This window comes from Phalangium opilio, unplaced genomic scaffold, assembly GCF_054372755.1.
Source record: "Phalangium opilio isolate 3A_F unplaced genomic scaffold, DU_Popi_V2 ptg000046l_1, whole genome shotgun sequence".
NCBI lineage: Eukaryota > Metazoa > Arthropoda > Arachnida > Opiliones > Phalangiidae > Phalangium > Phalangium opilio.
This window is the reverse complement of record NW_028324169.1, coordinates 3100674-3120684: the sequence shown is the minus strand read 5'-3', so window position 1 is coordinate 3120684 and position 20011 is coordinate 3100674. Positions and strand designations below refer to the sequence as shown.

The 20011-nt window shown below is 36.8% G+C and overlaps 53 non-coding genes across 53 annotated transcripts; all 53 read left to right on the top strand.

Annotated features, from left to right (window-relative positions):
- Positions 1–150: 150 nt before the first annotated feature.
- TRNAT-UGU (transfer RNA threonine (anticodon UGU)) lies at positions 151–223 on the top strand. The gene has a single exon. It is a non-coding gene; the product is annotated as a tRNA-Thr (tRNA).
- A 155-nt stretch (positions 224–378) lies between these two features.
- On the top strand, positions 379–451 carry TRNAT-UGU (transfer RNA threonine (anticodon UGU)). The gene has a single exon. It is a non-coding gene; the product is annotated as a tRNA-Thr (tRNA).
- A 155-nt stretch (positions 452–606) lies between these two features.
- On the top strand, positions 607–679 carry TRNAT-UGU (transfer RNA threonine (anticodon UGU)). The gene has a single exon. It is a non-coding gene; the product is annotated as a tRNA-Thr (tRNA).
- Positions 680–1291: 612 nt separating this feature from the next.
- Positions 1292–1364, top strand: TRNAT-UGU (transfer RNA threonine (anticodon UGU)). The gene has a single exon. It is a non-coding gene; the product is annotated as a tRNA-Thr (tRNA).
- Positions 1365–1975: 611 nt separating this feature from the next.
- On the top strand, positions 1976–2048 carry TRNAT-UGU (transfer RNA threonine (anticodon UGU)). The gene has a single exon. It is a non-coding gene; the product is annotated as a tRNA-Thr (tRNA).
- A 609-nt stretch (positions 2049–2657) lies between these two features.
- Positions 2658–2730, top strand: TRNAT-UGU (transfer RNA threonine (anticodon UGU)). The gene has a single exon. It is a non-coding gene; the product is annotated as a tRNA-Thr (tRNA).
- Positions 2731–3118: 388 nt separating this feature from the next.
- Positions 3119–3191, top strand: TRNAT-UGU (transfer RNA threonine (anticodon UGU)). The gene has a single exon. It is a non-coding gene; the product is annotated as a tRNA-Thr (tRNA).
- Positions 3192–3347: 156 nt separating this feature from the next.
- TRNAT-UGU (transfer RNA threonine (anticodon UGU)) lies at positions 3348–3420 on the top strand. The gene has a single exon. It is a non-coding gene; the product is annotated as a tRNA-Thr (tRNA).
- Positions 3421–3575: 155 nt separating this feature from the next.
- Positions 3576–3648, top strand: TRNAT-UGU (transfer RNA threonine (anticodon UGU)). The gene has a single exon. It is a non-coding gene; the product is annotated as a tRNA-Thr (tRNA).
- Positions 3649–3803: 155 nt separating this feature from the next.
- On the top strand, positions 3804–3876 carry TRNAT-UGU (transfer RNA threonine (anticodon UGU)). Its single transcript has one exon. It is a non-coding gene; the product is annotated as a tRNA-Thr (tRNA).
- A 609-nt stretch (positions 3877–4485) lies between these two features.
- On the top strand, positions 4486–4558 carry TRNAT-UGU (transfer RNA threonine (anticodon UGU)). The gene has a single exon. It is a non-coding gene; the product is annotated as a tRNA-Thr (tRNA).
- A 388-nt stretch (positions 4559–4946) lies between these two features.
- Positions 4947–5019, top strand: TRNAT-UGU (transfer RNA threonine (anticodon UGU)). The gene has a single exon. It is a non-coding gene; the product is annotated as a tRNA-Thr (tRNA).
- A 156-nt stretch (positions 5020–5175) lies between these two features.
- TRNAT-UGU (transfer RNA threonine (anticodon UGU)) lies at positions 5176–5248 on the top strand. Its single transcript has one exon. It is a non-coding gene; the product is annotated as a tRNA-Thr (tRNA).
- Positions 5249–5405: 157 nt separating this feature from the next.
- Positions 5406–5478, top strand: TRNAT-AGU (transfer RNA threonine (anticodon AGU)). The gene has a single exon. It is a non-coding gene; the product is annotated as a tRNA-Thr (tRNA).
- A 155-nt stretch (positions 5479–5633) lies between these two features.
- TRNAT-UGU (transfer RNA threonine (anticodon UGU)) lies at positions 5634–5706 on the top strand. The gene has a single exon. It is a non-coding gene; the product is annotated as a tRNA-Thr (tRNA).
- A 155-nt stretch (positions 5707–5861) lies between these two features.
- Positions 5862–5934, top strand: TRNAT-UGU (transfer RNA threonine (anticodon UGU)). Its single transcript has one exon. It is a non-coding gene; the product is annotated as a tRNA-Thr (tRNA).
- Positions 5935–6546: 612 nt separating this feature from the next.
- On the top strand, positions 6547–6619 carry TRNAT-UGU (transfer RNA threonine (anticodon UGU)). The gene has a single exon. It is a non-coding gene; the product is annotated as a tRNA-Thr (tRNA).
- A 384-nt stretch (positions 6620–7003) lies between these two features.
- On the top strand, positions 7004–7076 carry TRNAT-UGU (transfer RNA threonine (anticodon UGU)). The gene has a single exon. It is a non-coding gene; the product is annotated as a tRNA-Thr (tRNA).
- Positions 7077–7232: 156 nt separating this feature from the next.
- Positions 7233–7305, top strand: TRNAT-UGU (transfer RNA threonine (anticodon UGU)). The gene has a single exon. It is a non-coding gene; the product is annotated as a tRNA-Thr (tRNA).
- Positions 7306–7459: 154 nt separating this feature from the next.
- On the top strand, positions 7460–7532 carry TRNAT-UGU (transfer RNA threonine (anticodon UGU)). Its single transcript has one exon. It is a non-coding gene; the product is annotated as a tRNA-Thr (tRNA).
- A 385-nt stretch (positions 7533–7917) lies between these two features.
- On the top strand, positions 7918–7990 carry TRNAT-UGU (transfer RNA threonine (anticodon UGU)). Its single transcript has one exon. It is a non-coding gene; the product is annotated as a tRNA-Thr (tRNA).
- Positions 7991–8146: 156 nt separating this feature from the next.
- On the top strand, positions 8147–8219 carry TRNAT-AGU (transfer RNA threonine (anticodon AGU)). The gene has a single exon. It is a non-coding gene; the product is annotated as a tRNA-Thr (tRNA).
- A 154-nt stretch (positions 8220–8373) lies between these two features.
- Positions 8374–8446, top strand: TRNAT-UGU (transfer RNA threonine (anticodon UGU)). Its single transcript has one exon. It is a non-coding gene; the product is annotated as a tRNA-Thr (tRNA).
- Positions 8447–8603: 157 nt separating this feature from the next.
- On the top strand, positions 8604–8676 carry TRNAT-UGU (transfer RNA threonine (anticodon UGU)). Its single transcript has one exon. It is a non-coding gene; the product is annotated as a tRNA-Thr (tRNA).
- A 383-nt stretch (positions 8677–9059) lies between these two features.
- On the top strand, positions 9060–9132 carry TRNAT-UGU (transfer RNA threonine (anticodon UGU)). Its single transcript has one exon. It is a non-coding gene; the product is annotated as a tRNA-Thr (tRNA).
- A 388-nt stretch (positions 9133–9520) lies between these two features.
- On the top strand, positions 9521–9593 carry TRNAT-UGU (transfer RNA threonine (anticodon UGU)). Its single transcript has one exon. It is a non-coding gene; the product is annotated as a tRNA-Thr (tRNA).
- A 386-nt stretch (positions 9594–9979) lies between these two features.
- TRNAT-UGU (transfer RNA threonine (anticodon UGU)) lies at positions 9980–10052 on the top strand. Its single transcript has one exon. It is a non-coding gene; the product is annotated as a tRNA-Thr (tRNA).
- A 156-nt stretch (positions 10053–10208) lies between these two features.
- TRNAT-AGU (transfer RNA threonine (anticodon AGU)) lies at positions 10209–10281 on the top strand. Its single transcript has one exon. It is a non-coding gene; the product is annotated as a tRNA-Thr (tRNA).
- A 154-nt stretch (positions 10282–10435) lies between these two features.
- TRNAT-UGU (transfer RNA threonine (anticodon UGU)) lies at positions 10436–10508 on the top strand. Its single transcript has one exon. It is a non-coding gene; the product is annotated as a tRNA-Thr (tRNA).
- Positions 10509–10665: 157 nt separating this feature from the next.
- TRNAT-UGU (transfer RNA threonine (anticodon UGU)) lies at positions 10666–10738 on the top strand. Its single transcript has one exon. It is a non-coding gene; the product is annotated as a tRNA-Thr (tRNA).
- A 383-nt stretch (positions 10739–11121) lies between these two features.
- On the top strand, positions 11122–11194 carry TRNAT-UGU (transfer RNA threonine (anticodon UGU)). Its single transcript has one exon. It is a non-coding gene; the product is annotated as a tRNA-Thr (tRNA).
- A 388-nt stretch (positions 11195–11582) lies between these two features.
- TRNAT-UGU (transfer RNA threonine (anticodon UGU)) lies at positions 11583–11655 on the top strand. Its single transcript has one exon. It is a non-coding gene; the product is annotated as a tRNA-Thr (tRNA).
- Positions 11656–11811: 156 nt separating this feature from the next.
- TRNAT-UGU (transfer RNA threonine (anticodon UGU)) lies at positions 11812–11884 on the top strand. Its single transcript has one exon. It is a non-coding gene; the product is annotated as a tRNA-Thr (tRNA).
- A 155-nt stretch (positions 11885–12039) lies between these two features.
- Positions 12040–12112, top strand: TRNAT-UGU (transfer RNA threonine (anticodon UGU)). The gene has a single exon. It is a non-coding gene; the product is annotated as a tRNA-Thr (tRNA).
- Positions 12113–12496: 384 nt separating this feature from the next.
- TRNAT-UGU (transfer RNA threonine (anticodon UGU)) lies at positions 12497–12569 on the top strand. Its single transcript has one exon. It is a non-coding gene; the product is annotated as a tRNA-Thr (tRNA).
- Positions 12570–12724: 155 nt separating this feature from the next.
- On the top strand, positions 12725–12797 carry TRNAT-UGU (transfer RNA threonine (anticodon UGU)). Its single transcript has one exon. It is a non-coding gene; the product is annotated as a tRNA-Thr (tRNA).
- Positions 12798–12954: 157 nt separating this feature from the next.
- TRNAT-UGU (transfer RNA threonine (anticodon UGU)) lies at positions 12955–13027 on the top strand. The gene has a single exon. It is a non-coding gene; the product is annotated as a tRNA-Thr (tRNA).
- Positions 13028–13410: 383 nt separating this feature from the next.
- Positions 13411–13483, top strand: TRNAI-UAU (transfer RNA isoleucine (anticodon UAU)). The gene has a single exon. It is a non-coding gene; the product is annotated as a tRNA-Ile (tRNA).
- A 387-nt stretch (positions 13484–13870) lies between these two features.
- Positions 13871–13943, top strand: TRNAT-UGU (transfer RNA threonine (anticodon UGU)). Its single transcript has one exon. It is a non-coding gene; the product is annotated as a tRNA-Thr (tRNA).
- A 385-nt stretch (positions 13944–14328) lies between these two features.
- Positions 14329–14401, top strand: TRNAT-UGU (transfer RNA threonine (anticodon UGU)). The gene has a single exon. It is a non-coding gene; the product is annotated as a tRNA-Thr (tRNA).
- Positions 14402–14558: 157 nt separating this feature from the next.
- TRNAT-UGU (transfer RNA threonine (anticodon UGU)) lies at positions 14559–14631 on the top strand. Its single transcript has one exon. It is a non-coding gene; the product is annotated as a tRNA-Thr (tRNA).
- A 385-nt stretch (positions 14632–15016) lies between these two features.
- TRNAT-UGU (transfer RNA threonine (anticodon UGU)) lies at positions 15017–15089 on the top strand. Its single transcript has one exon. It is a non-coding gene; the product is annotated as a tRNA-Thr (tRNA).
- A 155-nt stretch (positions 15090–15244) lies between these two features.
- TRNAT-AGU (transfer RNA threonine (anticodon AGU)) lies at positions 15245–15317 on the top strand. Its single transcript has one exon. It is a non-coding gene; the product is annotated as a tRNA-Thr (tRNA).
- Positions 15318–15474: 157 nt separating this feature from the next.
- TRNAT-UGU (transfer RNA threonine (anticodon UGU)) lies at positions 15475–15547 on the top strand. Its single transcript has one exon. It is a non-coding gene; the product is annotated as a tRNA-Thr (tRNA).
- A 614-nt stretch (positions 15548–16161) lies between these two features.
- On the top strand, positions 16162–16234 carry TRNAT-UGU (transfer RNA threonine (anticodon UGU)). Its single transcript has one exon. It is a non-coding gene; the product is annotated as a tRNA-Thr (tRNA).
- Positions 16235–16621: 387 nt separating this feature from the next.
- On the top strand, positions 16622–16694 carry TRNAT-UGU (transfer RNA threonine (anticodon UGU)). The gene has a single exon. It is a non-coding gene; the product is annotated as a tRNA-Thr (tRNA).
- A 385-nt stretch (positions 16695–17079) lies between these two features.
- TRNAT-UGU (transfer RNA threonine (anticodon UGU)) lies at positions 17080–17152 on the top strand. The gene has a single exon. It is a non-coding gene; the product is annotated as a tRNA-Thr (tRNA).
- Positions 17153–17537: 385 nt separating this feature from the next.
- On the top strand, positions 17538–17610 carry TRNAT-UGU (transfer RNA threonine (anticodon UGU)). The gene has a single exon. It is a non-coding gene; the product is annotated as a tRNA-Thr (tRNA).
- A 385-nt stretch (positions 17611–17995) lies between these two features.
- On the top strand, positions 17996–18068 carry TRNAT-UGU (transfer RNA threonine (anticodon UGU)). The gene has a single exon. It is a non-coding gene; the product is annotated as a tRNA-Thr (tRNA).
- A 155-nt stretch (positions 18069–18223) lies between these two features.
- TRNAT-UGU (transfer RNA threonine (anticodon UGU)) lies at positions 18224–18296 on the top strand. The gene has a single exon. It is a non-coding gene; the product is annotated as a tRNA-Thr (tRNA).
- A 387-nt stretch (positions 18297–18683) lies between these two features.
- On the top strand, positions 18684–18756 carry TRNAT-UGU (transfer RNA threonine (anticodon UGU)). The gene has a single exon. It is a non-coding gene; the product is annotated as a tRNA-Thr (tRNA).
- Positions 18757–19141: 385 nt separating this feature from the next.
- TRNAT-UGU (transfer RNA threonine (anticodon UGU)) lies at positions 19142–19214 on the top strand. Its single transcript has one exon. It is a non-coding gene; the product is annotated as a tRNA-Thr (tRNA).
- A 385-nt stretch (positions 19215–19599) lies between these two features.
- On the top strand, positions 19600–19672 carry TRNAT-UGU (transfer RNA threonine (anticodon UGU)). The gene has a single exon. It is a non-coding gene; the product is annotated as a tRNA-Thr (tRNA).
- The last annotated feature ends 339 nt before the right edge of the window (positions 19673–20011 follow it).

Below are 20011 nucleotides of genomic sequence, written 5' to 3'. Positions count from 1 at the left end.
GATATGATACTTGAACTAGTTTTCGTAGCTATTAAATTTTAAAAACTTGAAATAATGGTTGCTTGAGATATGCATATATGCAAACAATAGGGTAAACTCAAATGAGTTAAATTACGGAAATATACAGCATTAATCTCGCTTCACAACAGGGGCTCCGTGGCTTAGTGGTTAAAGCGCCTGTCTTGTAAACAGGAGATCATGAGTTCGACTCTCGTCGCAGCCTCGTTGATATGATACTTGGACTAGTTTTCGTAGCTATTAAATTTTGAAAAACTTGAAATAATGGTTGCTTGAGATATGCATATATGCAAACAATAGGGTAAACTCAAATGAGTTAAATTACTGAAATATACAGCATTAATCTCGCTTCACAACAAGGGCTCCGTGGCTTAGTGGTTAAAGCGCCTGTCTTGTAAACAGGAGATCATGAGTTCGATTCTCGTCGGAGCCTCGTTGATATGATACTTGAACTAGTTTTCGTAGCAATTAAATTTTGAAAAACTTGAAATAATGGTTGCTTGAGATATGCATATATGCAAACAATAGGGTAAACTCAAATGAGTTGAATTACTGAAATATATAGCATTAATCTCGCTTCATAACAAGGGCTCCGTGGCTTAGTGGTTAAAGCGCCTGTCTTGTAAACAGGAGATCATGAGTTCGATTCTCGTCGGAGCCTCGTTGATATGATACTTGAACTAGTTTTCGTAGCAATTAAATTTTGAAAAACTTGAAATAATGGTTGCTTGAGATATGCATATATGCAAACAATAGGGTAAAACTGCAAATGAGTTAAATTGCTGAAATATTCAGCATTAATCTCGCTTTACAACAAGGGCTCCGTGGCGTAGTGGTTAAAGCGCCTGTCTAGTAAACAGGAGATCATGAGTTCGATTCTCGTCGGAGCCTCTTTGTTATGATACTTGAACTAGTTTTCGTAGCTATTAAATTTTGAAAAACTTGAAATAATGGTTGCTTGAGATATGCATATAAGCAAACAATAGGGTAAACTCAAATGAGTTAAATTACTGAAATATTCAGCATTAATCTCGCTTCACAACATGGTCTCCGAGGCTTAGTGGGTAAAGCGCCTGTCTTGTAAACAGGAGATCATGAGTTCGATTCTCGTCGCAGCCTCGTTGATATGATACTTGAACTAGTTTTCGTAGCTATTAAATTTTAAAAACTTGAAATAATGGTTGCTTGAGATATGCATATATGCAAACAATAGGGTAAACTCAAATGAGTTAAATTACGGAAATATACAGCATTAATCTCGCTTCACAACAAGGGCTCCATGGCTTAGTGGTTAAAGCGCCTGTCTTGTAAACAGGAGATCATGAGTTCGATTCTCGTCGGAGCCTCGTTGATATGATACTTGAACTAGTTTTCGTAGCTATTAAATTTAGAAAAACTTGAAATAATGGTTGCTTGAGATATGCATATATGCAAACAATAGGGTAAACTCAAATGAGTTAAATTACTGAAATATTCAGCATTAATCTCGCTTCACAACATGGTCTCCGAGGCTTAGTGGGTAAAGCGCCTGTCTTGTAAACAGGAGATCATGAGTTCGATTCTCGTCGCAGCCTCGTTGATATGATACTTGGACTAGTTTTCGTAGCTATTAAATTTTGAAAAACTTGAAATAATGGTTGCTTGAGATATGCATATATGCAAACAATAGGGTAAACTCAAATGAGTTAAATTACTGAAATATTCAGCATTAATCTCGCTTCACAGCATGGTCTCCGAGGCTTAGTGGGTAAAGCGCCTGTCTTGTAAACAGGAGATCATGAGTTCGATTCTCGTCGCAGCCTCATTGATATGATACTTGGACTAGTTTTCGTAGCTATTAAATTTTGAAAAACTTGAAATAATGGTTGCTTGAGATATGCATATATGCAAACAATAGGGTAAACTCAAATGAGTTAAATTACTGAAATATACAGCATTAATCTCGCTTCACAACAAGGGCTCCGTGGCTTAGTGGTTAAAGCGCCTGTCTTGTAAACAGGAGATCATGAGTTCGATTCTCGTCGGAGCCTCGTTGATATGATACTTGAACTAGTTTTCGTAGCAATTAAATTTTGAAAAACTTGAAATAATGGTTGCTTGAGATATGCATATATGCAAACAATAGGGTAAACTCAAATGAGTTAAATTACTGAAATATTCAGCATTAATCTCGCTTCACAACATGGTCTCCGAGGCTTAGTGGGTAAAGCGCCTGTCTTGTAAACAGGAGATCATGAGTTCGATTCTCGTCGCAGCCTCGTTGATATGATACTTGAACTAGTTTTCGTAGCTATTAAATTTTAAAAACTTGAAATAATGGTTGCTTGAGATATGCATATAAGCAAACAATAGGGTAAACTCAAATGAGTTAAATTACTGAAATATTCAGCATTAATCTCGCTTCACAACATGGTCTCCGAGGCTTAGTGGGTAAAGCGCCTGTCGTGTAAACAGGAGATCATGAGTTCGATTCTCGTCGCAGCCTCGTTGATATGATACTTGAACTAGTTTTCGTAGCTATTAAATTTTAAAAACTTGAAATAATGGTTGCTTGAGATATGCATATATGCAAACAATAGGGTAAACTCAAATGAGATAAATTACGGAAATATACAGCATTAATCTCGCTTCACAACAGGGGCTCCGTGGCTTAGTGGTTAAAGCGCCTGTCTTGTAAACAGGAGATCATGAGTTCGACTCTCGTCGCAGCCTCGTTGATATGATACTTGAACTAGTTTTCGTAGCTATTAAATTTTGAAAAACTTGAAATAATGGTTGCTTGAGATATGCATATAAGAAAACAATAGGGTAAAACTGCAAATGAGTTAAATTGCTGAAATATTCAGCATTAATCTCGCTTTACAACAAGGGCGCCCGTGGCGTAGTGGTTAAAGCGCCTGTCTAGTAAACAGGAGATCATGAGTTCGATTCTCGTCGGAGCCTCTTTGTTATGGTACTTGAACTAGTTTTCGTAGCTTTTAAATTTTGAAAAACTTGAAATAATGGTTGCTTGAGATATGCATATAAGAAAACAATAGGGTAAAACTGCAAATGAGTTAAATTGCTGAAATATTCAGCATTAATCTCGCTTCACAACATGGGCTCCGTGGCTTAGTGGTTAAAGCGCCTGTCTTGTAAACAGGAGATCATGGGTTCGATTCTCGTCGGAGCCTCGTTGTTATGATACTTGAACTAGTTTTCGTTGCTATTAAATTTTGGAAAACCAGAAATAATAGTTGCTTGAGATATGCATATATGCAAACAATAGGGTAAAACTCAAATGAGTTAAATTACTGAAATATTCAGCATTAATCTCGCTTCACAACAAGGGCTCCGTGGCTTAGTGGTTAAAGCGCCTGTCTTGTAAACAGGAGATCATGAGTTCGATTCTCGTCGCAGCCTCGTAGATATGATACTTGAACTAGTTTTCGTAGCTATTAAATTTTGAAAAACTTGAAATAATGGTTGCTTGAGATATGCATATATGCAATCAATAGGGTAAACTCAAATGAGTTAAATTACTGAAATACTCAGCATTAATCTCGCTTCACAACATGGGCTCCGAGGCTTAGTGGTTAAAGCGCCTGTCTTGTAAACAGGAGATCATGAGTTCGATTCTCGTCGGAGCCTCGTTGTTATGAAACTTGAACTAGTTTTCGTTGCTATTAAATTTTGGAAAACTAGAAATAATGGTTGCTTGAGATATGCATATATGCAAACAATAGGGTAAACTCAAATGAGTTAAATTACTGAAATATACAGCATTAATCTCGCTTCACAACAAGGGCTCCGTGGCTTAGTGGTTAAAGCGCCTGTCTTGTAAACAGGAGATCATGAGTTCGATTCTCGTCGGAGCCTCGTTGATATGATACTTGAACTAGTTTTCGTAGCAATTAAATTTTGAAAAACTTGAAATAATGGTTGCTTGAGATATGCATATATGCAAACAATAGGGTAAACTCAAATGAGTTAAATTACTGAAATATTCAGCATTAATCTCGCTTCACAACATGGTCTCCGAGGCTTAGTGGGTAAAGCGCCTGTCTTGTAAACAGGAGATCATGAGTTCGATTCTCGTCGCAGCCTCGTTGATATGATACTTGAACTAGTTTTCGTAGCTATTAAATTTTAAAAACTTGAAATAATGGTTGCTTGAGATATGCATATATGCAAACAATAGGGTAAACTCAAATGAGTTAAATTACTGAAATATTCAGCATTAATCTCGCTTCACAACATGGTCTCCGAGGCTTAGTGGGTAAAGCGCCTGTCGTGTAAACAGGAGATCATGAGTTCGATTCTCGTCGCAGCCTCGTTGATATGATACTTGAACTAGTTTTCGTAGCTATTAAATTTTAAAAACTTGAAATAATGGTTGCTTGAGATATGCATATATGCAAACAATAGGGTAAACTCAAATGAGTTAAATTACGGAAATATACAGCATTAATCTCGCTTCACAACAGGGGCTCCGTGGCTTAGTGGTTAAAGCGCCTGTCTTGTAAACAGGAGATCATGAGTTCGACTCTCGTCGCAGCCTCGTTGATATGATACTTGAACTAGTTTTCGTAGCTATTAAATTTTGAAAAACTTGAAATAATGGTTGCTTGAGATATGCATATAAGAAAACAATAGGGTAAAACTGCAAATGAGTTAAATTGCTGAAATATTCAGCATTAATCTCGCTTTACAACAAGGGCGCCCGTGGCGTAGTGGTTAAAGCGCCTGTCTAGTAAACAGGAGATCATGAGTTCGATTCTCGTCGGAGCCTCTTTGTTATGGTACTTGAACTAGTTTTCGTAGCTTTTAAATTTTGAAAAACTTGAAATAATGGTTGCTTGAGATATGCATATAAGAAAACAATAGGGTAAAACTGCAAATGAGTTAAATTGCTGAAATATTCAGCATTAATCTCGCTTCACAACATGGGCTCCGTGGCTTAGTGGTTAAAGCGCCTGTCTTGTAAACAGGAGATCATGGGTTCGATTCTCGTCGGAGCCTCGTTGTTATGATACTTGAACTAGTTTTCGTTGCTATTAAATTTTGGAAAACCAGAAATAATAGTTGCTTGAGATATGCATATATGCAAACAATAGGGTAAAACTCAAATGAGTTAAATTACTGAAATATTCAGCATTAATCTCGCTTCACAACAAGGGCTCCGTGGCTTAGTGGTTAAAGCGCCTGTCTTGTAAACAGGAGATCATGAGTTCGATTCTCGTCGCAGCCTCGTAGATATGATACTTGAACTAGTTTTCGTAGCTATTAAATTTTGAAAAACTTGAAATAATGGTTGCTTGAGATATGCATATATCCAAACAATAGGGTAAAACTGCAAATGAGTTAAATTGCTGAAATATTCAGCATTAATCTCGCTTTACAACAAGGGCTCCGTGGCTTAGTGGTTAAAGCGCCTGTCTAGTAAACAGGAGATCATGAGTTCGATTCTCGTCGGAGCCTCTTTGTTATGGTACTTGATCTAGTTTTCGTAGCTATTAAATTTTGAAAAACTTGAAATAATGGTTGCTTGAGATATGCATATATGCAAACAATAGGATAAACTCAAATGAGTTAAATTACTGAAATATTCAGCATTAATCTCGCTTCACAACAAGGGCTCCGTGGCTTAGTGGTTAAAGCGCCTGTCTTGTAAACAGGAGATCATGAGTTCGATTCTCGTCGGAGCCTCGTTGTTATGAAACTTGAACTAGTTTTCGTTGCTATTAAATTTAGAAAAACTTGAAATAATGGTTGCTTGAGATATGCATATATGCAATCAATAGGGTAAACTCAAATGAGTTAAATTACTGAAATATACAGCCTTAATCTCGCTTCACAACAAGGGCTCCGTGGCTTAGTGGTTAAAGCGCCTGTCTTGTAAACAGGAGATCATGAGTTCGATTCTCGTCGGAGCCTCGTTGATATGATACTTGAACTAGTTTTCGTAGCAATTAAATTTTGAAAAACTTGAAATAATGGTTGCTTGAGATATGCATATATGCAAACAATAGGGTAAAACTGCAAATGAGTTAAATTGCTGAAATATTCAGCATTAATCTCGCTTTACAACAAGGGCTCCGTGGCGTAGTGGTTAAAGCGCCTGTCTAGTAAACAGGAGATCATGAGTTCGATTCTCGTCGGAGCCTCTTTGTTATGATACTTGAACTAGTTTTCGTAGCTATTAAATTTTGAAAAACTTGAAATAATGGTTGCTTGAGATATGCATATAAGCAAACAATAGGGTAAACTCAAATGAGTTAAATTACTGAAATATTCAGCATTAATCTCGCTTCACAACATGGTCTCCGAGGCTTAGTGGGTAAAGCGCCTGTCTTGTAAACAGGAGATCATGAGTTCGATTCTCGTCGCAGCCTCGTTGATATGATACTTGAACTAGTTTTCGTAGCTATTAAATTTTAAAAACTTGAAATAATGGTTGCTTGAGATATGCATATATGCAAACAATAGGGTAAACTCAAATGAGTTAAATTACGGAAATATACAGCATTAATCTCGCTTCACAACAAGGGCTCCGTGGCTTAGTTGTTAAAGCGCCTGTCTTGTAAACAGGAGATCATGAGTTCGATTCTCGTCGGAGCCTCGTTGATATGAAACTTGAACTAGTTTTCGTAGCAATTAAATTTTGAAAAACTTGAAATAATGGTTGCTTGAGATATGCATATATGCAAACAATAGGGTAAAACTGCAAATGAGTTAAATTGCTGAAATATTCAGCATTAATCTCGCTTTACAACAAGGGCTCCGTGGCGTAGTGGTTAAAGCGCCTGTCTTGTAAACAGGAGATCATGAGTTCGATTCTCGTCGCAGCCTCGTTGATATGATACTTGAACTAGTTTTCGTAGCTATTAAATTTTAAAAACTTGAAATAATGGTTGCTTGAGATATGCATATATGCAAACAATAGGGTAAACTCAAATGAGTTAAATTACGGAAATATACAGCATTAATCTCGCTTCACAACAAGGGCTCCGTGGCTTAGTGGTTAAAGCGCCTGTCTTGTAAACAGGAGATCATGAGTTCGATTCTCGTCGGAGCCTCGTTGATATGATACTAGAACTAGTTTTCGTTGCTATTAAATTTTGGAAAACCAGAAATAATAGTTGCTCGAGATATGCATATATGAAAACAATAGGGTAAAACTCAAATGAGTTAAATTGCTGAAATATTCAGCATTAATCTCGCTTCACAACAAGGGCTCCGTGGCTTAGTGGTTAAAGCGCCTGTCTTGTAAACAGGAGATCATGAGTTCGATTCTCGTCGCAGCCTCGTTGATATGATACTTGAACTAGTTTTCGTAGCTATTAAATTTTAAAAACTTGAAATAATGGTTGCTTGAGATATGCATATATGCAAACAATAGGGTAAACTCAAATGAGTTAAATTACGGAAATATACAGCATTAATCTCGCTTCACAACAAGGGCTCCGTGGCTTAGTGGTTAAAGCGCCTGTCTTGTAAACAGGAGATCATGAGTTCGATTCTCGTCGGAGCCTCGTTGATATGATACTTGAAGCTTTTTCGTAGCTATTAAATTTTGAAAAACTTGAAATAATGGTTGCTTGAGATATGCATATATGCAAACAATAGGGTAAAACTGCAAATGAGTTAAATTGCTGAAATATTCAGAATTAATCTCGCTTTACAACAAGGGCTCCGTGGCGTAGTGGTTAAAGCGCCTGTCTTGTAAACAGGAGATCATGAGTTCGATTCTCGTCGCAGCCTCGTTGATATGATACTTGAACTAGTTTTCGTAGCTATTAAATTTTAAAAACTTGAAATAATGGTTGCTTGAGATATGCATATATATGCAAACAATAGGGTAAACTCAAATGAGTTAAATTACGGAAATATACAGCATTAATCTCGCTTCACAACAAGGGCTCCGTGGCTTAGTGGTTAAAGCGCCTGTCTTGTAAACAGGAGATCATGAGTTCGATTCTCGTCGGAGCCTCGTTGATATGATACTAGAACTAGTTTTCGTAGCTATTAAATTTTGGAAAACAAGAAATAATAGTTCCTTGAGATATGCATATATGAAAACAATAGGGTAAAACTCAAATGAGTTAAATTACTGAAATATTCAGCATTAATCTCGCTTCACAACAAGGGCTCCGTGGCTTAGTGGTTAAAGCGCCTGTCTAGTAAACAGGAGATCATGAGTTCGATTCTCGTTGGAGCCTCGTTGTTATGATACTTGAACTAGTTTTCTTTGCTATTAAATTTTAAAAACTTGAAATAATGGTTGCTTGAGATATGCATATATGCAAACAATAGGGTAAACTCAAATGAGTTAAATTACGGAAATATACAGCATTAATCTCGCTTCACAACAGGGGCTCCGTGGCTTAGTGGTTAAAGCGCCTGTCTTGTAAACAGGAGATCATGAGTTCGATTCTCGTCGGAGCCTCGTTGATATGAAACTTGAACTAGTTTTCGTAGCAATTAAATTTTGAAAAACTTGAAATAATGGTTGCTTGAGAAATGCATATATGCAAACAATAGGGTAAAACTGCAAATGAGTTAAATTGCTGAAATATTCAGCATTAATCTCGCTTTACAACAAGGGCTCCGTGGCTTAGTGGTTAAAGCGCCTGTCTTGTAAACAGGAGATCATGAGTTCGATTCTCGTCGCAGCCTCGTTGATATGATACTTGAACCTTTTTCGTAGCTATTAAATTTTGAAAAACTTGAAATAATGGTTGCTTGAGATATGCATATATGCAAACAATAGGGTAAAACTGCAAATGAGTTAAATTGCTGAAATATTCAGAATTAATCTCGCTTTACAACAAGGGCTCCGTGGCGTAGTGGTTTAAGCGCCTGTCTAGTAAACAGGAGATCATGAGTTCGATTCTCGTCGGAGCCTCGATGTTATGATACTTGAACTAGTTTTCGTAGCTATTAAATTTTGAAATCTTGAAATAATGGTTGCTTGAGATATGCATGTATGCAAACAATAGGGTAAACTCAAATGAGTTAAATTACTGAAATATTCAGCATTAATCTCGCTTCACAACATGGGCTCCGTGGCTTAGTGGTTAAAGCGCCTGTCTTGTAAACAGGAGATCATGAGTTCGATTCCCGTCGCAGCCTCGTTGATATGATACTTGAACTAGTTTTTCGTAGCTATTAAATTTTGAAAAACTTGAAATAATGGTTGCTTGAGAAATGCATATATGCAAACAATAGGGTAAAACTGCAAATGAGTTAAATTGCTGAAATATTCAGAATTAATCTCGCTTTAAAACAAGGGCTCCGTGGCGTAGTGGTTTAAGCACCTGTCTAGTAAACAGGAGATCACGAGTTCGATTCACGTCGGAGCCTCGATGTTATGATACTTGAACTAGTTTTCGTAGCTATTAAATTTTGAAAAACTTGAAATAATGGTTGCATGAGATATGCATATAAGAAAACAATAGGGTAAAACTGCAAATGAGTTAAATTACTGAAATGTTCAGCATTAATCTCGCTTAACAACAAGGGCTCCGTGGCTTAGTGGTTAAAGCGCCTGTCTTGTAAACAGGAGATCATGAGTTCGATTCTCGTCGGAGCCTCGTTGATATGATACTTGAAGCTTTTTCGTAGCTATTAAATTTTGAAAAACTTGAAATAATGGTTGCTTGAGATATGCATATATGCAAACAATAGGGTAAAACTGCAAATGAGTTAAATTGCTGAAATATTCAGAATTAATCTCGCTTTACAACAAGGGCTCCGTGGCGTAGTGGTTAAAGCGCCTGTCTTGTAAACAGGAGATCATGAGTTCGATTCTCGTCGCAGCCTCGTTGATATGATACTTGAACTAGTTTTCGTAGCTATTAAATTTTTGAAAACTTGAAATAATGGTTGCTTGAGATATGCATATATATGCAAACAATAGGGTAAACTCAAATGAGTTAAATTACGGAAATATACAGCATTAATCTCGCTTCACAACAAGGGCTCCGTGGCTTAGTGGTTAAAGCGCCTGTCTTGTAAACAGGAGATCATGAGTTCGATTCTCGTCGGAGCCTCGTTGATATGATACTAGAACTAGTTTTCGTAGCTATTAAATTTTGGAAAACAAGAAATAATAGTTCCTTGAGATATGCATATATGAAAACAATAGGGTAAAACTCAAATGAGTTAAATTACTGAAATATTCAGCATTAATCTCGCTTCACAACAAGGGCTCCGTGGCTTAGTGGTTAAAGCGCCTGTCTAGTAAACAGGAGATCATGAGTTCGATTCTCGTTGGAGCCTCGTTGTTATGATACTTGAACTAGTTTTCTTTGCTATTAAATTTTAAAAACTTGAAATAATGGTTGCTTGAGATATGCATATATGCAAACAATAGGGTAAACTCAAATGAGTTAAATTACGGAAATATACAGCATTAATCTCGCTTCACAACAGGGGCTCCGTGGCTTAGTGGTTAAAGCGCCTGTCTTGTAAACAGGAGATCATGAGTTCGATTCTCGTCGGAGCCTCGTTGATATGAAACTTGAACTAGTTTTCGTAGCAATTAAATTTTGAAAAACTTGAAATAATGGTTGCTTGAGAAATGCATATATGCAAACAATAGGGTAAAACTGCAAATGAGTTAAATTGCTGAAATATTCAGCATTAATCTCGCTTTACAACAAGGGCTCCGTGGCTTAGTGGTTAAAGCGCCTGTCTTGTAAACAGGAGATCATGAGTTCGATTCTCGTCGCAGCCTCGTTGATATGATACTTGAACCTTTTTCGTAGCTATTAAATTTTGAAAAACTTGAAATAATGGTTGCTTGAGATATGCATATATGCAAACAATAGGGTAAAACTGCAAATGAGTTAAATTGCTGAAATATTCAGAATTAATCTCGCTTTACAACAAGGGCTCCGTGGCGTAGTGGTTTAAGCGCCTGTCTAGTAAACAGGAGATCATGAGTTCGATTCTCGTCGGAGCCTCGATGTTATGATACTTGAACTAGTTTTCGTAGCTATTAAATTTTGAAATCTTGAAATAATGGTTGCTTGAGATATGCATGTATGCAAACAATAGGGTAAACTCAAATGAGTTAAATTACTGAAATATTCAGCATTAATCTCGCTTCACAACATGGGCTCCGTGGCTTAGTGGTTAAAGCGCCTGTCTTGTAAACAGGAGATCATGAGTTCGATTCCCGTCGCAGCCTCGTTGATATGATACTTGAACTAGTTTTTCGTAGCTATTAAATTTTGAAAAACTTGAAATAATGGTTGCTTGAGAAATGCATATATGCAAACAATAGGGTAAAACTGCAAATGAGTTAAATTGCTGAAATATTCAGAATTAATCTCGCTTTAAAACAAGGGCTCCGTGGCGTAGTGGTTTAAGCACCTGTCTAGTAAACAGGAGATCACGAGTTCGATTCACGTCGGAGCCTCGATGTTATGATACTTGAACTAGTTTTCGTAGCTATTAAATTTTGAAAAACTTGAAATAATGGTTGCTTGAGATATGCATATAAGAAAACAATAGGGTAAAACTGCAAATGAGTTAAATTACTGAAATGTTCAGCATTAATCTCGCTTAACAACAAGGGCTCCGTGGCTTAGTGGTTAAAGCGCCTGTCTTGTAAACAGGAGATCATGAGTTCGATTCTCGTCGCAGCCTCGTTGATATGATACTTGAACTAGTTTTCGTTGCTATTAAATTTTGGAAAAACAGAAATAATAGTTGCTTGAGATATGCATATATGCAAACAATAGGGTAAAACTCAAATGAGTTAAATTACTGAAATATTCAGCATTAATCTCGCTTCACAACAAGGGCTCCGTGGCTTAGTGGTTAAAGCGCCTGTCTTGTAAACAGGAGATCATGAGTTCGATTCTCGTTGCAGCCTCGTTGATATGATACTTGAACTAGTTTTCGTAGCTATTAAATTTAGAAAAACTTGAAATAATGGTTGCTTGAGATATGCATATATGCAATCAATAGGGTAAACTCAAATGAGTTAAATTACTGAAATATTCAGCCTTAATCTCGCTTCACAACAAGGGCTCCGTGGCTTAGTGGTTAAAGCGCCTGTCTTGTAAACAGGAGATCATGAGTTCGATTCTCGTCGGAGCCTCGTTGATATGATACTTGAACTAGTTTTCGTAGCTATTATATTTGAAAAACTTGAAATAATGGTTGCTTGAGATATGCATATATGCAAACAATAGGGTAAACTCAAATGAGTTAAATTACTGAAATATACAGCATTAATCTCGCTTTACAACAAGGGCTCCGAGGCGTAGTGGTTAAAGCGCCTGTATAGTAAACAGGAGATCATGAGTTCGATTCTCGTCGGAGCCTCTTTGTTATGGTATTTGAACTAGTTTTCATAGCTTTTAAATTTTGAAAAACTTGAAATAATGGTTGCTTGAGATATGCATATATGCAAACAATAGGGTAAAACTGCAAATGAGTTAAATTGCTGAAATATTCAGCGTTAATCTCGCTTCACAACAAGGGCTCCGTGGCTTAGTGGTTAAAGCACCTGTCTTGTAAACAGGAGATCATGAGTTCGATTCTCGTCGGAGCCTCGTTTAAGATACTTGAACTAGCTTTCGTAGCTATTAAATTTTGAAAAACTTGAAATAATGGTTGCTTGAGATATGCATATATGCAAACAATAGGGTAAAACTGCAAATGAGTAAAATTGCTGAAATATTCAGCATTAATCTCGCTTTACAACAAGGGCTCCGTGGCTTAGTGGTTAAAGCGCCTGTCTTGTAAACAGGAGATCATGAGTTCGATTCTCGTAGGAGCCTCGTTGATATGATACTTGAACTAGTTTTCGTAGCTATTAGATTTTGAAAAACTTGAAATAATGGTTGCTTGAGATATGCATATATGCAAACAATAGGGTAAAACTGCAAATGAGTTAAATTGCTGAAATATTCAGCATTAATCTCGCTTTACAACAAGGGCTCCGTGGCTTAGTGGTTAAAGCGCCTGTCTTGTAATCAGGAGATCATGAGTTCGATTCTCGTAGGAGCCTCGTTGATATGATACTTGAACTAGTTTTCGTAGCTATTAAATTTTGAAAAACTTGAAATAATGGTTGCTTGAGATATGCATATATGCAAACAATAGGGTAAACTCAAATGAGTTAAATTACTGATATATTCAGCATTAATCTCGCTTCACAACAAGGGCTCCGGGGCTTAGTGGTTAAAGCGCCTGTCTTGTAAACAGGAGATCATGAGTTCGATTCTCGTTGCAGCCTCGTTGAAATGATACTTGAACTAGTTTTCGTAGCTATTAAATTTTGAAAAACTTGAAATAATGGTTGCTTGAGATATGCATATATGCAAACAATAGGGTAAACTCAAATGAGTTTAATTACTGAAATATTCAGCATTAATCTCGCTTCACAACATGGGCTCCGTGGCTTAAAGGTTAAAGCGCCTGTCTTATAAACAGGAGATCATGAGTTCGATTCTCGTTGCAGCCTCGTTGAAATGATACTTGAACTAGTTTTCGTAGCTATTAAATTTTGAAAAACTTGAAATAATGGTTGCTTGAGATATGCATATATGCAAACAATAGGGTAAAACTGCAAATGAGTTAAATTGCTGAAATATTCAGCATTAATCTCGCTTTACAACAAGGGCTCCGTGGCGTAGTGGTTAAAGCGCCTGTCTAGTAAACAGGAGATCATGAGTTCGATTCTCGTCGGGGCCTCTTTGTTATGATACTTGAACTAGTTTTCGTAGCTTTTAAATTTTGAAAAACTTGAAATAATGGTTGCTTGAGATATGCATATATGCAAACAATAGGGTAAAACTGCAAATGAGTTAAATTACTGATATATTCAGCATTAATCTCGCTTCACAACAAGGGCTCCGTGGCTTAGTGGTTAAAGCGCCTGTCTTGTAAACAGGAGGTCTTGAGTTCGATTCTCGTTGGAGCCTCGTTGTTATGATACTTGAACTAGCTTTCTTAGCTATTAAATTTTCAAAAACTTGAAATAATGGTTGCTTGAGATATGCATATAAGAAAACAATAGGGTAAAACTGCAAATGAGTTAAATTGCTGAAATATTCAGCATTAATCTCGCTTTACAACAAGGGCTCCGTGGCGTAGTGGTTAAAGCGCCTGTCTAGTAAACAGGAGATCATGAGTTCGATTCTCGTCGGGGCCTCTTTGTTATGATACTTGAACTAGTTTTCGTAGCTTTTAAATTTTGAAAAACTTGAAATAATGGTTGCTTGAGATATGCATATATGCAAACAATAGGGTAAACTCAAATGAGTTAAATTACTGATATATTCAGCATTAATCTCGCTTCACAACAGGGGCTCCGGGGCTTAGTGGTTAAAGCGCCTGTCTTGTAAACAGGAGATCATGAGTTCGATTCTCGTCGGGGCCTCTTTGTTATGATACTTGAACTAGTTTTCGTAGCTTTTAAATTTTGAAAAACTTGAAATAATGGTTGCTTGAGATATGCATATATGCAAACAATAGGGTAAAACTGCAAATGAGTTATATTACTGAAATATTCAGCATTAATCTCGCTTCACAACATGGGCTCCGTGGCTTAGTGGTTAAAGCGCCTGTCTTGTAAACAGGAGATCATGAGTTCGATTCTCGTTGCAGCCTCGTTGAAATGATACTTGAACTAGTTTTCGTAGCTATTAAATTTTGAAAAACTTGAAATAATGGTTGCTTGAGATATGCATATATGCAAACAATAGGGTAAAACTGCAAATGAGTTAAATTGCTGAAATATTCAGCATTAATCTCGCTTTACAACAAGGGCTCCGTGGCGTAGTGGTTAAAGCGCCTGTCTAGTAAACAGGAGATCATGAGTTCGATTCTCGTCGGAGCCTCTTTGTTATGATACTTGAACTAGTTTTCGTAGCTTTTAAATTTTGAAAAACTTGAAATAATGGTTGCTTGAGATATGCATATATGCAAACAATAGGGTAAACTCAAATGAGTTAAATTACTGATATATTCAGCATTAATCTCGCTTCACAACAAGGGCTCCGTGGCTTAGTGGTTAAAGCGCCTGTCTTGTAAACAGGAGATCATGAGTTCGATTCTCGTCGGAGCCTCGTTGTTATGATACTTGAACTAGTTTTCGTAGCTATTAAATTTTGAAAAACTTGAAATAATGGTTGCTTGAGATATGCATATATGCAAACAATAGGGTAAACTCAAATGAGTTAAATTACTGATATATTCAGCATTAATCTCGCTTCACAACAAGGGCTCCGTGGCTTAGTGGTTAAAGCGCCTGTCTAGTAAACAGGAGATCATGAGTTCGATTCTCGTCGAAGCCTCTTTGTTATGGTACTTGAACTAGTTTTCGTAGCTTTTAAATTTTGAAAAACTTGAAATAATGGTTGCTTGAGATATGCATATAAGAAAACAATAGGGTAAAACTGCAAATGAGTTAAATTACTGATATATTCAGCATTAATCTCGCTTCACAACAAGGGCTCCGTGGCTTAGTGGTTAAAGCGCCTGTCTTGTAAACAGGAGGTCTTGAGTTCGATTCTCGTCGGAGCCTCGTTGTTATGATACTTGAACTAGCTTTCTTAGCTATTAAATTTTCAAAAACTTGAAATAATAGTTGCTTGAGATATGCATATATGCAAACAATAGGGTAAAACTCAAATGAGTTAAATTACTGAAATATTCAGCATTAATCTCGCTTTACAACAAGGGCTCCGTGGCGTAGTGGTTAAAGCGCCTGTCTAGTAAACAGGAGATCATGAGTTCGATTCTCGTCGGAGCCTCGATGTTATGATACTTGAACTAGTTTTCGTAGCTATTAAATTTTGAAAAACTTGAAATAATGGTTGCTTGAGATATGCATATAAGAAAACAATAGTGTAAAACTGCAAATGAGTTAAATTGCTGAAATATTCAGCAATAATCTCGCTTCACAACAAGGGCTTCGTGGCTTAGTGGTTAAAGCGCGTGTCTAGTAAACAGGAGATCATGAGTACGATTCTCGTCGGAGCCTCTTTGTTATGAAACTTGAACTAGTTTTCGTAGCTATTAAATTTAGAAAAACTTGAAATAATGGTTGCTTGAGATATGCATATATGCAATCAATAGGGTAAACTCAAATGAGTTAAATTACTGAAATATTCAGCATTAATCTCGCTTCACAACATGGGCTCCGAGGCTTAGTGGTTAAAGCGCCTGTCTTGTAAACAGGAGATCATGAGTTCGATTCTCGTCGGAGCCTCGTTGTTATGATACTTGAACTAGCTTTCTTAGCTATTAAATTTTCAAAAACTTGAAATAATGGTTGCTTGAGATTTGCATATAAGAAAACAATAGGGTAAAACTGCAAATGAGTTAAATTGCTGAAATATTCAGCATTAATCTCGCTTCACAACAAGGGCTTCGTGGCTTAGTGGTTAAAGCGCGTGTCTAGTAAACAGGAGATCATGAGTACGATTCTCGTCGGAGCCTCTTTGTTATGAAACTTGAACTAGTTTTCGTAGCTATTAAATTTTCAAAAACTTGAAATAATGGTTGCTTGAGATATGCATATAAGAAAACAATAGGGTAAAACTGCAAATGAGTTAAATTACTGATATATTCAGCATTAATCTCGCTTCACAACAAGGGCTCCGTGGCTTAGTGGTTAAAGCGCCTGTCTTGTAAACAGGAGGTCTTGAGTTCGATTCTCGTTGGAGCCTCGTTGTTATGATACTTGAACTAGCTTTCTTAGCTATTAAATTTTCAAAAACTTGAAATAATGGTTGCTTGAGATATGCATATAAGAAAACAATAGGGTAAAACTGCAAATGAGTTAAATTGCTGTAATAATCAGCATTAATCTCGCTTCACAACAAGGGCTCCGTGGCGTAGTGGTTAAAGCGCCTGTCTAATAAACAGGAGATCATGAGTTCTTTTCTCGTCGAAGCCTCTTTGTTATGGTACTTGAACTAGTTTTCGTAGCTTTTAAATTTTGAAAAACTTGAAATAATGGTTGCTTGAGATATGCATATAAGAAAACAATAGGGTAAACTCAAATGAGTTAAATTACTGATATATTCAGCATTAATCTCGCTTCACAACATGGGCTCCGAGGCTTAGTGGTTAAAGCGCCTGTCTTGTAAACAGGAGATCATGAGTTCGATTCTCGTCGGAGCCTCGTTGTTATGATACTTGAACTAGCTTTCTTAGCTATTAAATTTTCAAAAACTTGAAATAATGGTTGCTTGAGATATGCATATAAGAAAACAATAGGGTAAAACTGCAAATGAGTTAAATTGCTGAAATATTCAGCATTAATCTCGCTTTACAACAAGGGCTCCGTGGCGTAGTGGTTAAAGCGCCTGTCTAGTAAACAGGAGATCATGAGTTCGATTCTCGTCGGGGCCTCTTTGTTATGATACTTGAACTAGTTTTCGTAGCTTTTAAATTTTGAAAAACTTGAAATAATGGTTGCTTGAGATATGCATATATGCAAACAATAGGGTAAACTCAAATGAGTTTAATTACTGAAATATTCAGCATTAATCTCGCTTCACAACATGGGCTCCGTGGCTTAGTGGTTAAAGCGCCTGTCTTGTAAACAGGAGATCATGAGTTCGATTCTCGTTGCAGCCTCGTTGAAATGATACTTGAACTAGTTTTCGTAGCTATTAAATTTTGAAAAACTTGAAATAATGGTTGCTTGAGATATGCATATATGCAAACAATAGGGTAAAACTGCAAATGAGTTAAATTGCTGAAATATTCAGCATTAATCTCGCTTTACAACAAGGGCTCCGTGGCGTAGTGGTTAAAGCGCCTGTCTAGTAAACAGGAGATCATGAGTTCGATTCTCGTCGGAGCCTCTTTGTTATGATACTTGAACTAGTTTTCGTAGCTTTTAAATTTTGAAAAACTTGAAATAATGGTTGCTTGAGATATGCATATATGCAAACAATAGGGTAAACTCAAATGAGTTAAATTACTGATATATTCAGCATTAATCTCGCTTCACAACAAGGGCTCCGTGGCTTAGTGGTTAAAGCGCCTGTCTTGTAAACAGGAGGTCATGAGTACGATTCTCGTCGGAGCCTCTTTGTTATGAAACTTGAACTAGTTTTCGTAGCTATTAAATTTAGAAAAACTTGAAATAATGGTTGCTTGAGATATGCATATATGCAATCAATAGGGTAAACTCAAATGAGTTAAATTACTGAAATATTCAGCATTAATCTCGCTTCACAACATGGGCTCCGAGGCTTAGTGGTTAAAGCGCCTGTCTTGTAAACAGGAGATCATGAGTTCGATTCTCGTCGGAGCCTCGTTGTTATGATACTTGAACTAGCTTTCTTAGCTATTAAATTTTCAAAAACTTGAAATAATGGTTGCTTGAGATTTGCATATAAGAAAACAATAGGGTAAAACTGCAAATGAGTTAAATTGCTGAAATATTCAGCATTAATCTCGCTTCACAACAAGGGCTTCGTGGCTTAGTGGTTAAAGCGCGTGTCTAGTAAACAGGAGATCATGAGTACGATTCTCGTCGGAGCCTCTTTGTTATGAAACTTGAACTAGTTTTCGTAGCTATTAAATTTTCAAAAACTTGAAATAATGGTTGCTTGAGATATGCATATAAGAAAACAATAGGGTAAAACTGCAAATGAGTTAAATTACTGATATATTCAGCATTAATCTCGCTTCACAACAAGGGCTCCGTGGCTTAGTGGTTAAAGCGCCTGTCTTGTAAACAGGAGGTCTTGAGTTCGATTCTCGTTGGAGCCTCGTTGTTATGATACTTGAACTAGCTTTCTTAGCTATTAAATTTTCAAAAACTTGAAATAATGGTTGCTTGAGATATGCATATAAGAAAACAATAGGGTAAAACTGCAAATGAGTTAAATTGCTGTAATAATCAGCATTAATCTCGCTTCACAACAAGGGCTCCGTGGCGTAGTGGTTAAAGCGCCTGTCTAATAAACAGGAGATCATGAGTTCTTTTCTCGTCGAAGCCTCTTTGTTATGGTACTTGAACTAGTTTTCGTAACTTTTAAATTTTGAAAAACTTGAAATAATGGTTGCTTGAGATATGCATATAAGAAAACAATAGGGTAAACTCAAATGAGTTAAATTACTGATATATTCAGCATTAATCTCGCTTCACAACATGGGCTCCGAGGCTTAGTGGTTAAAGCGCCTGTCTTGTAAACAGGAGATCATGAGTTCGATTCTCGTCGGAGCCTCGTTGTTATGATACTTGAACTAGCTTTCTTAGCTATTAAATTTTCAAAAACTTGAAATAATGGTTGCTTGAGATATGCATATAAGAAAACAATAGGGTAAAACTGCAAATGAGTTAAATTGCTGAAATATTCAGCATTAATCTCGCTTTACAACAAGGGCTCCGTGGCGTAGTGGTTAAAGCGCCTGTCTAGTAAACAGGAGATCATGAGTTCGATTCTCGTCGGGGCCTCTTTGTTATGATACTTGAACTAGTTTTCGTAGCTTTTAAATTTTGAAAAACTTGAAATAATGGTTGCTTGAGATATGCATATATGCAAACAATAGGGTAAACTCAAATGAGTTTAATTACTGAAATATTCAGCATTAATCTCGCTTCACAACATGGGCTCCGTGGCTTAGTGGTTAAAGCGCCTGTCTTGTAAACAGGAGATCATGAGTTCGATTCTCGTTGCAGCCTCGTTGAAATGATACTTGAACTAGTTTTCGTAGCTATTAAATTTTGAAAAACTTGAAATAATGGTTGCTTGAGATATGCATATATGCAAACAATAGGGTAAAACTGCAAATGAGTTAAATTGCTGAAATATTCAGCATTAATCTCGCTTTACAACAAGGGCTCCGTGGCGTAGTGGTTAAAGCGCCTGTCTAGTAAACAGGAGATCATGAGTTCGATTCTCGTCGGAGCCTCTTTGTTATGATACTTGAACTAGTTTTCGTAGCTTTTAAATTTTGAAAAACTTGAAATAATGGTTGCTTGAGATATGCATATATGCAAACAATAGGGTAAACTCAAATG